The sequence below is a fragment of the Propithecus coquereli genome, unplaced genomic scaffold (genome assembly GCF_000956105.1).
Source record: "Propithecus coquereli isolate 6110/MARCELLA unplaced genomic scaffold, Pcoq_1.0 Scaffold63, whole genome shotgun sequence".
In the NCBI taxonomy this organism is placed as follows: Eukaryota; Metazoa; Chordata; class Mammalia; order Primates; family Indriidae; genus Propithecus; species Propithecus coquereli.
The window spans coordinates 5,125,582-5,141,014 of NW_012152285.1; the positions used below are offsets into that span (position 1 = coordinate 5,125,582).

General features: G+C 43.6%; 1 protein-coding gene across 2 annotated transcripts in view; it reads right to left on the bottom strand.

Annotated features, from left to right (window-relative positions):
• SLC16A12 (solute carrier family 16, member 12) overlaps nt 1-15,179 on the bottom strand; it is a 112,914-nt gene extending 97,735 nt beyond the window's left edge. For both annotated transcript variants that reach the window (XM_012659773.1, XM_012659771.1), the window contains exon 1: nt 13,968-15,179. The gene's annotated coding sequence lies outside the window, so the exon portion shown is untranslated. The remainder of the gene's footprint in view (nt 1-13,967) is intronic.
• Nucleotides 15,180-15,433: the final 254 nt, after the last annotated feature.

Consider the following 15,433-nt stretch of genomic DNA (forward strand, 5'->3'; position numbering starts at 1 on the left):
CCTGGGTGAAACTGAGCCTACACCTGTTTGCTGCCCCTGCCTTTGAGCCTTAATGTTTCAGACCTCAGCTTACCTGAGATCAGAAATAAAGCATTTAGTAGAGTGCCTTGAGTATCACTTAAGCCTCTAGCAAGTGCCTGGAATATTTATGTGACCAACAAATGGAAGTATTGTTGTTATTTTCTTTTTTTAGAGATAGGATCTTGCTATGTTGTGCAGGCTGGTCTCAAACTCCTGGCCTCAAGCGATCCTCCCACCTTGGCCTCCCAAAGTGCTGGGCTTACAAATGTGAGCCACCACACCCAGCCTAAATTATTGTTATTAAATGAATAATTCACATTTGTATAGCTACATAGAGTTTATATAAACAGCTTTCAATTCCCACAACAATCCTATAAGAGAAAACCAAGGTTCATGGTAGCTGGCAATCTGTCCAAGTTCACACTGCTAGCAAATGCTGAAGGTGGGGACTTGATTGCCAGCCAAGGCTCCTTCCCCTTGACAAGACTGTCTGAATCTGACAGTAATGTCCTCTAGCCTTCTCTCCATCATGGACTTTGTACTATAGCTGATCCCCAACATCCAGTCCACCCGAAATGGTTAACCAAGCACTGTGGTAGTGCTGTTCTCCCTGAAGGTGGTGGGCTGATTTAAGGAAAGGGCAGGGACCCAATTCTTACCAATGACATGAGGAAAAGTCTTTTGGGAACTTCTGGGAAAGGCTTCCTCACTGCTCAGGAGACATGAAGACGTGGCCTCTCCCCTTCCACTGGGGGTTTCCTGTCTCGACGTGACCCTTCAAAATGTTGTAGTCATCTTGGGGCCATGAGTGGAGTCAGGTTGACAATGAAATCAATACATGGCAGGGAAAGAACCAAGAGAATCATAGGGAATCAAAGCCAGTGCCCAGACATTTTGCTCCTGATGTCCTACTACCTGAGGGAATTCCCTTTCCTCCTACTGAAGTCAGTTCAAGTTGGAGTTTCTGTTCCTTACATCCTAAGTCATCCTACCCAGTGCATTTTCTGCTCGTGCCACTTACAAATCAGACCTGGTACACATATTCTGTCCCAATGCAGTAGCTCCACATCCTCACAGGTAGGGCTTTCTAAGCTTACACCAGATCTAACTTTGATTCCTTAGAAGCCTATATGGGCGGAGAGGAAAGGCGGTGATGGTAGGTGCAGCTGTACGAAGGGAGCACATGCTGCTGTTTTCCCACCACAAGGCCGACTAACGACAGAAGCAGAGGACAACACACTGAGTCCCACTGACGCTTCCGGCCCCTCTCCCACGACTCCCACCCCCACACGTCATAACAGCTTCACATCTGGAAGCCTGATGATCTGCAGCTGCCGCTCTCTGCCAGAGAGTGTCTTACTGCACATCACCCGGGGAAAAACGGAGGGGAGAAGGAAGAGGAGGAGGAGACTTCAGCAGGGCCGTAGTCTTTTCGTCCCAAGGTAATAATGATGATCTGGCTCATGCATCCAAAGCTACTTGTGAAATGTGTTGTTTTGCCAATTCATACTTCAAGTTCTTTTTCAAAAACTACAGTGCAAAATGTAAGCTATTCAACTGTTCTTTGACAATGTTCTGCTGAGACTATCAAGTGATTTTTACTGTATACCAGACACCAGCTAACCTTTTGTATCTTTCCTTATAACCATATGCACTCAAGTTGCTCCTTTCTAAAGTCCAGACCAGTCCTTGGGGCTACCAGGCACCACCCTCCAGTGAGAGTCAGGGCCTTGTCAACATCCACCCAGCATCTGCGCTGAGCTCAGCCTCAACCTTGACCACCCCGTGTCTTCTGTGCATTTCAGTCATGTACTCCCAAAGCCACACCACCCACCTGCCATCATGGGTGCCAGCCCGAACTTCTGCAATCTACCATTGCTGTGAGAATTACATCGTATCCCCTCTCTAACCCCAACTTTCTACCCTCCCCAAGTCTCCGACTCCCTAACTCCTGCGGCACCTGGTTTTCCACCTCCTTGAGCCCTTGAGTCCCCGGCTGCTCCACTTCCTCCCGTTCCACAGCTCTCTCTTCCTCCTCCTCAGAGGCTAAAGCCCATGATCCACCACTTCAATTGCTTTCTTGCTGGTGGCACCTCCACCCCAAGCTACCAATCTCCAATTCCACATCAATCCAACAAGCAAACATTTCCACTTCTATGACTGGTGAGGCAAGTTTTGCTAGAGGAAATCTCTCAACCTAGCTAATGGCACAGCACCATTATCAATTCCAGCAGAAACTAGGTGCTTGGTGTGACTCAGCAACAGTACATTGCACCTGTGCCTTACGCACACTGGTTATTTGACATCTTAATACTCTTCACACTTCTCATGCTCAGCAGTATAGCATGACGGTACACAGCTTTGCATCCGGGCTCCGCCACTCGGTAGCTGTGTAACCTCAGGCAAGTCGCTTAACCTCTGAGTGTTTCAGTCGCCTCATTTGTAAAATTAGGATAATAATTCCATCTTCACAAGGCTGTTGCAAGAATTTAGTGAGTTACTTATGGAAAGTATTTTGACAATGCTTGGAACACATAAAGTGTCCAAAACATGTTAGTTACTATCTCATAGAGAGAAGTGAGGCCCTTGGGTGGTATTTTCCTCAATTTTCTTTCTTTCAGCGAATCCCTCTAGTTTATTCATAGCCTCATGCACCCTTATCTCTTTTCTTCCTGTCTCAGAGAGAGACTTGTCCTTCGCTATTTACTCTGTCCAGTTAGTATCCCTCTTCTCTTGTCTATATTTTGGACCTACACCTTTTCACTGGATCCTCCCTAGCCGAAATTAACGCAAGTGTCTCTCTTTTTGAAAGCAGGAAGGAAGAATGTGAGGGAGAAAAGAAGAGAATAGAAGGAAAGAGCAGGAAAAAACCTCCCCTTCAGCCTTACCACCCTTCGAGGCTCTCACCAGTCATTTTCTTCCCTGCACAAGCCCAGCCTCTAAGGGTCTGTCTACACAATCTCTCACCCCTCCTCTCATTTCCACCTCAATGGAATGGAATTTGCCTCTTGCCAGTGTACACCACTCAATCTGTTTTTGACATTATCCACAGTGACTCCTAATTGCCCGTGGTTACTCTGGTGTAATTAACCAACCTCTCTGTAGCGTTCGGCACTGTTGACTGCTTGAAGACAGGGTCTCACTCTGTCACCCAGGCTGGAGTGCAGTGGTGTCATCACAGCTCACTGCAACAACCTCAAACTCCTGGGCTCAAGAGATCCTCCTGCCTCATCCCGAATAGCTGGGACTATAGGCACGTTCTTCCCTGAGTTTCCGCGACAGGAGTCTCTCCTGTTTAACTTTCTTCCCTACAGACCCCTGCTTCTTACTTTCTTTTGCTAGATTCTCTTCCTCTGACCACTCATTATATTAATATGTTGTGTCACTCATTCACTCACTCAGCAAACGTATTGAACCCTACCATATGTCAGCCACTGTGAGGGCTGCAGGCACCAGATATGTAGAGACAGCCGAGCACCCTAGAGAGGCACTACTGAAGGTGCAGACACAACTACACAGCACACGAATGGTGCCCTGGCCATTGCAGGGACACTGTGCCATGGCAGAGACACTGTGAAGAAGACACAATCCCTGCCCTCACAGTTGGCCCAGCAAAGAAGACCAACACACGAATAGACAACTAGAGTATAAAAAGTAAAGGGCAATGGCCACGAGATGCCCCGGGTATAGCGTGAGCACAGCCCAGTTATCCTCCACTATCCTTTGACCCACTTCATTCCTCTTTCACATTTCATCGGAGCCTATTAGCTGCTGATGCCCAAATTTCGGATTCTTTGCCTACTAGACATCTCTACCACACGCCCAGCAGGGCACCAAGCACTAGGAATCTAAATCCAAGTCTTACCTTTTGGCATCAACCTTATTTCCCACCTACCTGTGCTTTCAACAGACCCCTAGTTCAGCACACTCTCTGGCCTTTCTTCAAACCCCATGCAGAGTTGACTGTTTGAAACACAAGCTAATTTTATCACCAAACCCACTCCCCTTTTTTAAAGCTGCCAAAGCAAAACTGAAACTCCTTGGTGTGATGAACAAGTCCCTGATGCTCTCGTTCCTGCTTGTCACCTTGGGTTTGTGCAAGCACCTGAGCCACACCCAGTCCCTGCGGGTCAGCCACGCCACGCCACCGCAAAGACCAGCCGTGCTTCAGTCCCAGTGCGCTTGCCACCCCCGCACATGTGTAGTGTACGTGTTGCTTCTATTACCTAAAATGTTCACCTCATGAATTTCTACATTTCTTCAATGGTTTGACCAACCTAGACAGTGCTAAGTGCCTCTGGCTCCGCGCTCCCGAGCAGGCGGCCACTTACGGGCCTCTCCACAAAGCTGTGATTCTGTGTACACACCCGTCTGCCCTAGGAGAGGGCAAGCCTTTGAGTAAGGATTCTGTCTAAGCCCTGCGGGCCCAGAGCACACAGCACAGTGTCGAGCACATGGTGGGTACTCAGTAAACATTTGCCTGGGAAAAGGTAAACTCAGTGAGTTATTTTAACATGGTTTAATCACAATATTTTTTATTAGAGACTTTAAAGGTAATTAATTCTATTTCATCTAAGGCAAATGTCTCTTCCACCACTTCTGCTTAAAACTGTTAAAAACTAAACTGAAATTTCACCTTAACATAGCCTGCATTAGCAGCCAACTAGGTATACTATCGTACAAGAATTTATAAAGATTGCAGAATATGCCAGGAAGATTCTGAGATGCCAACTCGCATGCATCAGCTCATTTGAAATTTTAGTGGGAACTTCATCTCTAATAAAATTAGAACACATGGGTGTCTAAATTTTATCCTTTTTTCAATGTGGAAGATAGCGAAAAAAGTCAAACTGAAGAAGTAAAAGGGAAAGAAAAAATGTGTAGGGCTTAATTTTTGAAACAATGACCAGTCCCATCATCACTTAACACATTAAGTACTTTTTAACAAGTATCTTATTTATGAGTATTTATTTATTCTTTACCTGAGTACTTTGACTTTTTCTAAGAGTGTTCATGCATTTTTAAATTAAGCTAATACACTGTGACCCTTGTGATGAAGTTTGCCACAGCTGGCCAGCATCGAGGGCAGAGTCTGTGTCCGTGAGACACAAAGAGCCCCAGAACCATGTGGAATGTAGACTTGCCCCCCAGCCTCTGCCCCCCAGCCTCCGTGGGACCACGCTCAGAACCTAGCAGTCACCGTCCTGGTTCCAAAAGGGAGAACCAAGATATGGGTGACATGTCTGGATTTTAAAAGTCAAGAAACCCCAATACCTCTTAACAAATCATTTTATGTTAAAAAAAAAAAGCAAACATATAAAAAAATGCTCAACATCTCTAATCATTAGAGAAATGCAAATCAAAACCACAATGAGATATCACCTAAACCCAGTGAGATTGCCCTCTATCAAAAGATCCCAAAACATCAAATGCTGGCGAGGATGTGGAGAGACAGGAACACTCTTACACTGCTGGTGGGACTGCAAATTAGTGCAACCTCTGTGGAAAAGAATTTGGAGATACCTCAGAGAGCTAAAAATAGAAATACCATTCGATCCAGCAATAGCACTATTAGGCATCTACCCAAAAGAGCACAAGACATTCTATGATAAAGACATCTGCACCCGAATGTTTATGGCAGCACAATTCACTATTGCAAGGATGTGGAAACAACCCAAGTGCCCGTCAATCCATGAGTGGATTATTAAAATTCGGTATATGTTTACAATGGAATATTACTCAATCATAAGAAACGACAGTGATCTAGAACCTCTTATACTCTCCTGGATTAAACTTAAGCCCATTATCCAAAGTGAGACACCACAAGATTGGAAGAATGGGCTCCACTTGTACTCGCCATCAAATTGGTATTAACTGATCAACACTAGGGTGATCACATGGCAGAAATACTCTCTAGGGATTAGGGGGATTGGGGGGGTAAACCCGCAACTAAAGGACACGGGGAGTATTGTAGGGGGGGAAGAGCATGCCTTTAACCCGCACTTGGGTGAGGCAAAGACATAAAGTGTAACCATAATGTTTGTACCCTCACAATACCCTGAAATTAAAAAAAAAGAATAATCTTAATGGCTACATAATATTTCATCAAGTGGATATACCCTGTAACTTGATTAACCTCTCTTATTTTTGGATACTTAAGTTGCTTTCAACTTTTTACTATTATAAATAATTCATCAATAAACATTTTTATACATGAAAAAAAAATGCCACTATTACATTCCTAGTGCTTGGCTGTCTACACTGCCAAATCCGCTAGGTAACCACTCAAGTTTCTCCTCTCATTGTGCATCTCCGTATGCGTACAGAAGAGGCCCTAGAAGTTTGTGCAGCCTGTAGGGTTTTCAAAGACAGGAAAAACATCCTTGGCTGGTTTCCATGTCCTGTCCTCTGACCCCATCATGCTACCCCCACCCCCACCCACATACATATATACCCATACACCAACTTTTTTGACAGGTATGCACAAGCATACATGGGGAATATGCAAAATTAAAATATTTAATTTGAAAAGTAAATTTCATTGATCAAATTGTGTGCTGGGTTAACGGAGAAGGGTACCTAACCCAGCACAGCGATAGAATTTTATCTATGACCCTCTCACCTCTCTCTATAAACAACCTCCCAGGCAGACACATGACTTGAACCAAGTCTTTATACTGATAATTCTCAATCTGTATTTCTTGCCCTGGTTATCTAATTGCTCCCTTGGCTCTCCCCACAGGCACCAAAGTTATAAAGTTAATAAGACCAAAAGTCTTCCAGTGCTCTTTCAATACAGATGCACAGTAGTAACTAGAAACAATTAGGAGCTGCCAGAACATAAACCAAATTTGGCAGGGAAAGAGAAGCAGAAACTTAGAAACATGTGGCCCAGTCAAACTTGTTTTAGCCAAGAAATCCTTTGTTCAAACAAATCTTATTTGGAAACTCAACACGTGAAATCCAGAATGGCACACCTGCTCAGGTTGTAGAAGAGGCCACCAGAAAGAAGCCCTAAGCTGAGAGCTGGACACCTTCCACTCCCCCACCCTGTCACCATTGCCCTTATGCCCTATACCCGCCCCTGAGGTGCTCCCTGAAACATCCAGAAATCTGCAAAATGTAGCTCAAAAACTGCTGGCCAAGATCCACGAAGATGCTACTTTCTATTACATAAATCAACAGTTAAAGCATAATTTGGGAAAGCTAACAGGCAACAGTAGGTGAGAATTTCCATGAGTATTAAAAACAAAATAAAAAAAAAATGTCTTTAAAATAAGGCCAGTTCTGAATAGTCCACTAGATTAGTGTTAGGGTCTATGTCAGTCACCTTGCCACATTTTCTCAAAGACAGTCAATCCTCGTGACAAGGAAAAACCTAAAAGTAATCACACTTTGTTGAAGTCACATAGGGCAAGGTTTAAACTTCTGGCTTTCTTATATAAGAGTCCTATATATAATAATATCTTTCTGATATAAAGTCCTACATTTTGGGGCCACGTATGATGGCTCACGCCTGTAATGTCAGCACTCTGGGAGGCCGAGGCAGAAGGATCCCTTGAGGCCAAGAGTTTAAGACGAGCCTGGGCAAGAGTGAGACACCATCTCTACAACAAATAGAAAAATTAGCTGGGTGTGGTGGTCACGTCTGTAATCCCAGCTACTCGGGAGGCTGAGGCAGGAGGATCGCTTGAGTCCAGGAGTTTGAGGTTGTTGCCATGAGCTGTGATGACAGCACTGCACTCTACCTGAGATGACAGAGTGAGATTCTGTCTCAAAAAAAAAAAAAAGAAGAAGAAGAAGAAGTATCCAGAGAAAGTTTGAACGGTAAGACTGACAACCCAATCAATTTAAGGAAACATATAATGAACTGGGACAGATCCATAAGTTATTTTAGAAAAAACAGATATTGTTGAAGAGCAAAAGGCCAAATTATTGTCTTCAACAAATATACCTATATGATATCCCAATCACCAAAAACATGAAACGAGTTGGTCAATTAATTGGTTGGTTGACTATAATTATACTGATTTGGTTATTTTGACATCATATAAACATAAGCTTAGTGAATTCCACAGAGGGGAAAAATCAGTGAACATTCATTCAACCCTAAGGAAAAGCTTCCATATATTGAATGGACCCTGAAGAGAAAAATGAAAAAAAAAAGCATTGTATTTATTTTTTTCATTAGATATGTTAGAAAGATACCATAAAAATCATCTGTTTCAATAAATTTTTTTCTGAGGAAACCTAAAATTGTTATCACGTATCAGTGGTTGTCAATCCTGGCTGCACATGAAATTTACAAGGAAGCTTTAAAAACTGCTGATGCCCTGACCCCATCCCAGACCTACTAAAGCAGAAATTTTGAGGGTAGGACCTTGGCACCAGTATTTTTTTCCTTTCCCAGGTGATTCTAATGTGTAGGCAGGGTTGAGAATCATTGATACAGAGTCTCGAATCATCTGATTTATGGATACAAAGTTGTCAGGTATCAACCTGAACAAATCACTTATTTTTGATAGCACTTATGCTTGCCAGTTTGGGCTACCCCTATTCCTAACTATTAATATTTAATAATGATGATTAAGGCTGGGTCTTGATAGTTGTCTGGTTGACCCATCTCTAACTGAAGAGGCAGTACTCTATTCTCCCTTTAAAGCAGATTTAGCTTTGTTGTGACTATGGGTCTTTGTTTCTTTGGTGGTTCCCCCCTGAGTTATAAATGTAGTTGGTTTGAAGTTACAGATTCAGAGAGCTGAAACTTCTGTTTCACGAAATACAACTGGTTTCAGTAGATAAATATGAGCTCACTCCCAGGAAATTATTTCATCATGCAAAGTAAAATTACAAAAACAAGGCCAGTTTGCCCCAAAATAAGTAATTATGGTCTTAGTTTGTGTATGTCAAATAAACCACAAAATGGTGAGTTGCGCTCAGGAATATTTTGAAAAATTACAGTCTACAAATGTTTGGGGTAATAAATTTAAGTATTGATTAAAATGTTAAGTAGTTAACATTTTATGTTGCTACTCTGTTTACATATATGAGCCAGGGAGCCGTAAGACAGAGTCTGGAGGAAAACAGTTGCTGATTTTTATCATGATTTGGAAGCTTAGAAACTAGGTTCAGGTCATCCCTAAAATCTTAAGTGACTAATACTGAATCTGTAAGAGGCTCATAAACATGGAATTTCTCTCCAGATGCAGAGAGATGAGCTATATTCAAGACATATTGAGTACCCTCAGAAATTGAAACATTAGAAGCTCTCTTAAGTGAAGCAATCAGAAGTCAGTTAAAGCACACAGTCAAAAAATTAACACAATATATTTAAAACATTTTATTTCAATTAGTCTTATAAGTAAACATAAATTCATTCATTAATCTTTGGATAATAGGGCCGTGTTTGAACTGGAGTTCGTGTTGCCTTTCTCGGCTAAACGACACCCATATTTCCTGCTTCCATTTCTTAAAAATGGAGCAGGACCTTAACAGAGCTTGTTAAAAAAAAAACCTGAATGCAAAATCTTTCTAGATATTGTTACTATACTTTTCCAATCTCTTATAGCTGTCTATGCCACACTCAAGTAGTAGAGGTTGTTCAAGTTGCCTTTTTAAAGCTTTACAGTTCTTTCTTTGAAATTGAGATAAAATTTGTATAGCATAAATTCATTATTTTAATCATTTTAAAGTGTACAATTTAGTGGTTTTTACTATATTCACAATGTTGTATAACCATCACCATTATCTAATTGCAGAGCATAGCCATCGCCCCAAAAAGAAACCTCATACCTACTACCAGTCACTCTCAATTCCCACTACCCCTATTCCCTGGTAAGCACTAAGCCACTTTTTGTCTCTATAGATTTGCCTATTCTGGACATTTCATGTAAATGGAATCATACAATACTTGATCTTTTGTGTCTGGCTTCCTTCACTTAGCATAATGTTTTCAAGGTTCATCCATGTTGCAGCATGTATCAATATTGTTTTTTAACACGGCTTACTTTTATGGGCCCATATGGCAATCAACTTAGTTTTCCTAGAGATAGTATTCTTGATTTGGCACTCACATTACATTAATTCATGCAATATTTAATTAAATTGCAAAATTTAAGCATAAGTACAACCGGCATAAACAGGACTGTGACCAAACACCACCTTAAGCATGCCCCTGAGCTGATAAGAGCCAGGTATACCAATTTATTATGGGAGCCATTTGCCACAGTAGTTTCTGTGTCCGAGCAACAACGAGGATGTGTTTCAGAGGGGAAGGAGAACACTGGTTGACCCAATGAGTTGTTTTCGTGTTGGCCAGGGCTCCATTGCCCAAGGCACAGAGGAATGCACGCAGAAGGGCACAGAGGTGATAAGTATCTATTATACAACCTGACACAGCCTCAACTGGTCCCCAAAAGGAAGTCTTCTATATGTCTTCAAAAAGAAGCAAGGGTGTGCTATCATAAAAATAGGTGTATCCTTCTGCCTCTATAAAAGCTTTATCACACTACTCATCGTTCAAGGAGCAGCTCGAACATGTCCTCCTCTACAAAGTCTTCCCTAACCCTCAACTCTTCACAGTGCCTCTCCTTCTTTTTAATTTCTAAAGTGCTTATCTAACTCTTATGGTAGTTATAACTGGTATGACAGCTAGTCACACAATGTCCTCTCTTCCGCACAAGGCTATAGGCTGTTTCAGAGGCAGGTTCTGTCTTTATATCCTCTACTGCCACGAGCACCACAAAAGCGGGGCTCAAAGCACAATCTTTCCTTACACAAATCTTTAACGAGGACAAGTTCACTAAATATCAACTCAATTAAGAAATCAATGAGCGCATTAATTAAATAATTAATGGCATGCAAAGTCCTACCTGGCTACAGCCACTCACCCCACTCATCAATGTGAATGAAGGAGGGTTGAGTATCTGATGGGAGAGCAAATGAAGAAAAAAATCAAATATTACTCTGAATGCCTGGCAGACATCAGAAATCGTGACTTCATCCTCTAAGTGTTTAACAGACCCGACCTTCAAATAGGACATTGTTAGATAAGGACACTTCCTGATGTCCTTTGATGTAGAGCAAATTAAAAACAGAGACAGAGGAAAAAATCTTTCTGCTCAAAAATTTCCCAACGTCTTCAACTGTGGATTCGATTTTTCTCAAGTTATTATACCACTTCGGTGGGTGTGTTTTTAGATATACTGGAGAGGCACTCATAAGAAAATGACTTCCACATTGGCAATTTTTAAAAGCAAAGCAATTGGTTAGGTAGGGAATGCATAAACAACCCCAAAAACTACACTGACTACTTTTTTTTTGGCAGTATGTGACTGAAAAACTGCCAAGTTCGTTTTGATAAGCCTTTGTTAAAAACAATAAACATGCCTGAGCTTGCAAACTGTGTCATTTTGAAGAAAAAGGAATTGAGAGAATTAGAAAATGCTTAAAACTGGAATGTCTGATTAAAAAGAAAAACTACTGTGGTAACGGATTTACCAATAAGTCACAACACTGTAGCCTATGAATATGGAAGAGGAGAGTGGGAGACAAAACGTAAAGTGAGACAAAATAAAAACAGAGCACCATCTTCATAAATAAGTTAAATGCCACATCTTACAAACTAAGGCAATTACGGTCTCCAATACTAAGATGGTAGCACTAATACTTTAAAGAAAACTAATCTTCCTACGCTTCATTTAGTCACTACAGTGATGTTCCTGCAATAAAGGAAATATAATTTCATGGACTCCGAATGAACATACATTAAATAACCAAACGTGGGAACTGCTATTCACATACAGGAAAATGTCAGTTCGTAAATGTCAAAGTAACTTCATCTGAGTGTGTTGCTTATTTTCCATGATTATATTAGTAAGATAGGCAGAATCATGGGATTGGAAGGAAGACAGTTTGGAACATTTATATTCATTTCCCTGCTTTAGGCAAAACTGAAATTCTCTTCTATCTGCCTAATAAAATCCTGGAAACATTCTAATGAGTATATTGTAACTTGAGCTCCACATGATCAAAGTTCTTTGTTTTGTTTATTGACACACCCCAAATATAGCACTGGACACATAGTAGGCACTCAATAAATATCTGGTAAAAATGAACTAAAATTGAAAAACATGAAAAATATGCAATGCAGCAATGCTAAATAAGTCAGTTTGAAATTCCTTTCTTAGCTCTGTTATAGGTTGTAGTGTTAATCACAACAAAAAAATGGTCCCCGTAAAGCCACTTTTCTCATGCAGGCTTCAACACCATAAAACATGCCTTTAGCTCTGACCAATTATTAGCATAGAAATCTGAGACTCCAAGGACAGATGAGGGTTGACTTATTCCCATCTATTTTGATTACTTTTCTTCTTCTGGGGGTTCACCTGGAATGTATCTACATATTCATCTTCATATAAGAAGAATTCAAAATATTACTTAAAATTAAGGGTTTGCATTTTTTTTAATTATGTTACTAAAACAATTTAACTAAATCAACTTCTCTCATCTGTTTCAGGATCCCACCTGTTAAACAAAAAAGATAACTAAAAAATAAGAACAGGAAACAGCTACAATTAGGGGATTCTAGTCATATTATTTTTGTCCAAAATGCCTGGAGGCAAAATGCCTTGAAAACTGAACTAGGTGGCAATGATAAGGCCTGGGCTGCAAGAAGGGTTTGAATTTAGTAGATGATCTCTAAAACTCTTTCAGTTTCTAAGACCCTGTGGTTATAAGTGATCAAATCCAATCCGTTACTACTATTCCTTTCCATCCTTCATTTCTTCAACAGACATAGGGACACCTTGGGGTGAGGGTGGGGGGGTCCAACACCATTAGCCCTAGTTTGGCATGACATGTATGGGTGGGTGGGGGGACAAACTATGCAGGGAGCTGATGATTTGAAAAGCTAGTGAGTTCTGATACCTGTGGACATAGTGTGTGTCTGGGTTTGGCAGGCCGGAAGATTGCGCCTGCCCTTAAACTGGCTATGCAGCTGGAGTGCGCAGCTCTCAGCAACAAAGCAGGTGGGATGAACTAATTAGAGGCTCTTCAAAATGGAAGTGTTTAACCAGTGCGCTAGCAGGACCCATGTGATTCAACATTAAAAAGAAAAAAAAATTATAAGAGGTTTAGACTGCTGAGTTGTGAAAAACAAAGACTAACCAAATAGCCCCAGGACTTAACTGTGATTGTGCTTTAAAATTTTGCTGCGAACACTTTTCTCAGTCTGCACTACAGGTATCACTGCTTTTCTTTGTGGACAACAAGCAACTGAGAAATTAAGTACAATCTCTTTAAGATTTTGAAAACTGGTGTGTTTTTAATATACCACACACGAAAAATAAATATTATTGTCTTAGGCGGGGGTGAGGGTGCTGAAAACAGAAAAGAGAACAGAAAGGCGATCCCTACTGCACTGGGAAATCTGCATTTGGAAACCACAGGAGCTGGAGATCAAAGCTGCTCCCTCTCCAGCCACCTGCCCAGAAACTCGGCCGGAGCGCTGGCTCAACACGGACAGGGCAAGTGGGCACGTGTCTCCCTACCAACCCAGCAGGCGCGCCAAGGGACCCAAGTTGGGGACGCAGACTCACGGCGCGGGCTGGGCGCTGGGGCAGCGGAAAGAGAATGGAGCCCATTCAAGCCCAGCCCTAACGCTCCGCTGCCCCGCCGCCCTGCCTCGAGGGATGCCCGTGTCACCTGAGCCACTGCGCCCTCCGCACAACTGAGTCGGGAAGCGGGAAGAGGGTGAGCTGAGGGAGCTTCCCGGCCTGAGCGCTGGGGATCCGGGCGCCGGAGCCGTCCACGATACTGCGCCCAGGACAGCCCGTGGGGGCCAGGCTCCAGCGCTCCGCAGCCGGCTCAAAGGGCGCAGACCACCCCACGCTCCGCCCGACCCCCTGCAACGCCCCCACCCCACCCCAGCCCCGCCACGTCCTCACCTCGCGGGGACCGCTGCAGCCCTGCCCGTAGCCCGCGGACATGCCCCCAGGGCGCGCCCACCGAGCCGCGTCCCAGCGCGGTGGCCCCTTCCCGGGCCCCAGTCGCCGCGGTCCTCGCTTCCGAGGGGCGGGGAGCAGACCCGGCGGAGGCGCCGGCGGGGCTGGGGCCGGGGGCCCAGCGGGCAGCGCAGGGGGAGGGGAGCGGCGCCTGGAAAATCCCGGTGCTTGGCCCCCCGAAATGCACCGGCTCGCTCAGCCCCGCCAGCTCCGCCAGGGACTCTGTCCCGCGGGCGAAGGGGATTTATCGCTGGGATCCGCTCTAAGGGCTGCGGCTTGGCGAGGGGTGAGGGGCGCGGGGGAGGAGGGACGCCTCGCGGTTATGTAAGGCATCGGCCCTGTGTCCCGAGCGATCTGCCCGACCCTCCCCGGAACACCCGTGCGAGTCCCTGACCTAGGCAAGCCGAGGGGCCCCGGTGTATCAAAAAGAACTTTTCCTTGCAGGGTCAAAGAGCACGATCTCGAGGAGGAACACAAGGACTGTGTTAGGTGTATCTGGCAGGGATCTGGACCCTGCCTGCCCTCCTTCCCATTTCGCAGCACAGGAAACTCAAGCGGCAGGGTGCTGATTAAAAGCTTTGTCTCTTGCAGGCCTGTGGACCTGGGTTCAACTCCCCTGAGAAGTTCATAACCTTGGGCGATTTACTTAACTCTCTGAGCCCCAGTTTTACCTGTAAAATACAGGATAATAATAGCGCGCATTTCACGTTGATGCTGAGGAAATGAGCGAGGTGCGGTCGCCGAGAACATAACCCAATTCCCCAAACGTTGACTTAGAGCCTGAAGAAACATCTGCCAGAGTCGCCAGGAGGTACCACACGGAAGACAGGTGCCAGGTTAACCTTTTCGCAAAGTACTCTCGTCATGAAGCGTGGCCTCGGAACTGACGAGGAGTCTCCAGCTTCTTGGAGTGGACAGCCTTGCTACTCCAAGAGTGGCCCGTGCGTGGACCAACTGCAACGTCATCGCTCGGGAGCTAGTTAAAAACGCAGAATCTCAGGTCTAATCGCAGAGCCTGTAAGTCCCAATCTGCATTTTCAACGAGATTCCCCGGTGAATCGGATGTATGTGGACATTTATTTCAAAGTGAATTAGACTTTTTGGAAAAGTTGAGAGCGGAGCAAGGAAGTTACTGAACAATACAGTAGGCAATATTTGCCAAGCAGTACCTTAGGGTATTTTTAAAGTAAACTAGTAAAGTCCTTCCTCATTTTACCCTCTGGCTATTTTGTCTCCTCCCTTCATCTCAGTTTCCTGTCTTTTATCTATAAATCTGAATTTAGGTCCTATTTTCGCTTGCAAAAAACTCTGGGTTGGACCTAAGTGATGATTAGCGAATATATATTTAAAACATACAAAAGCAGAAACAAATAAGCTTGTAAAAGAATCCATTAGCATTGAAAATGAAC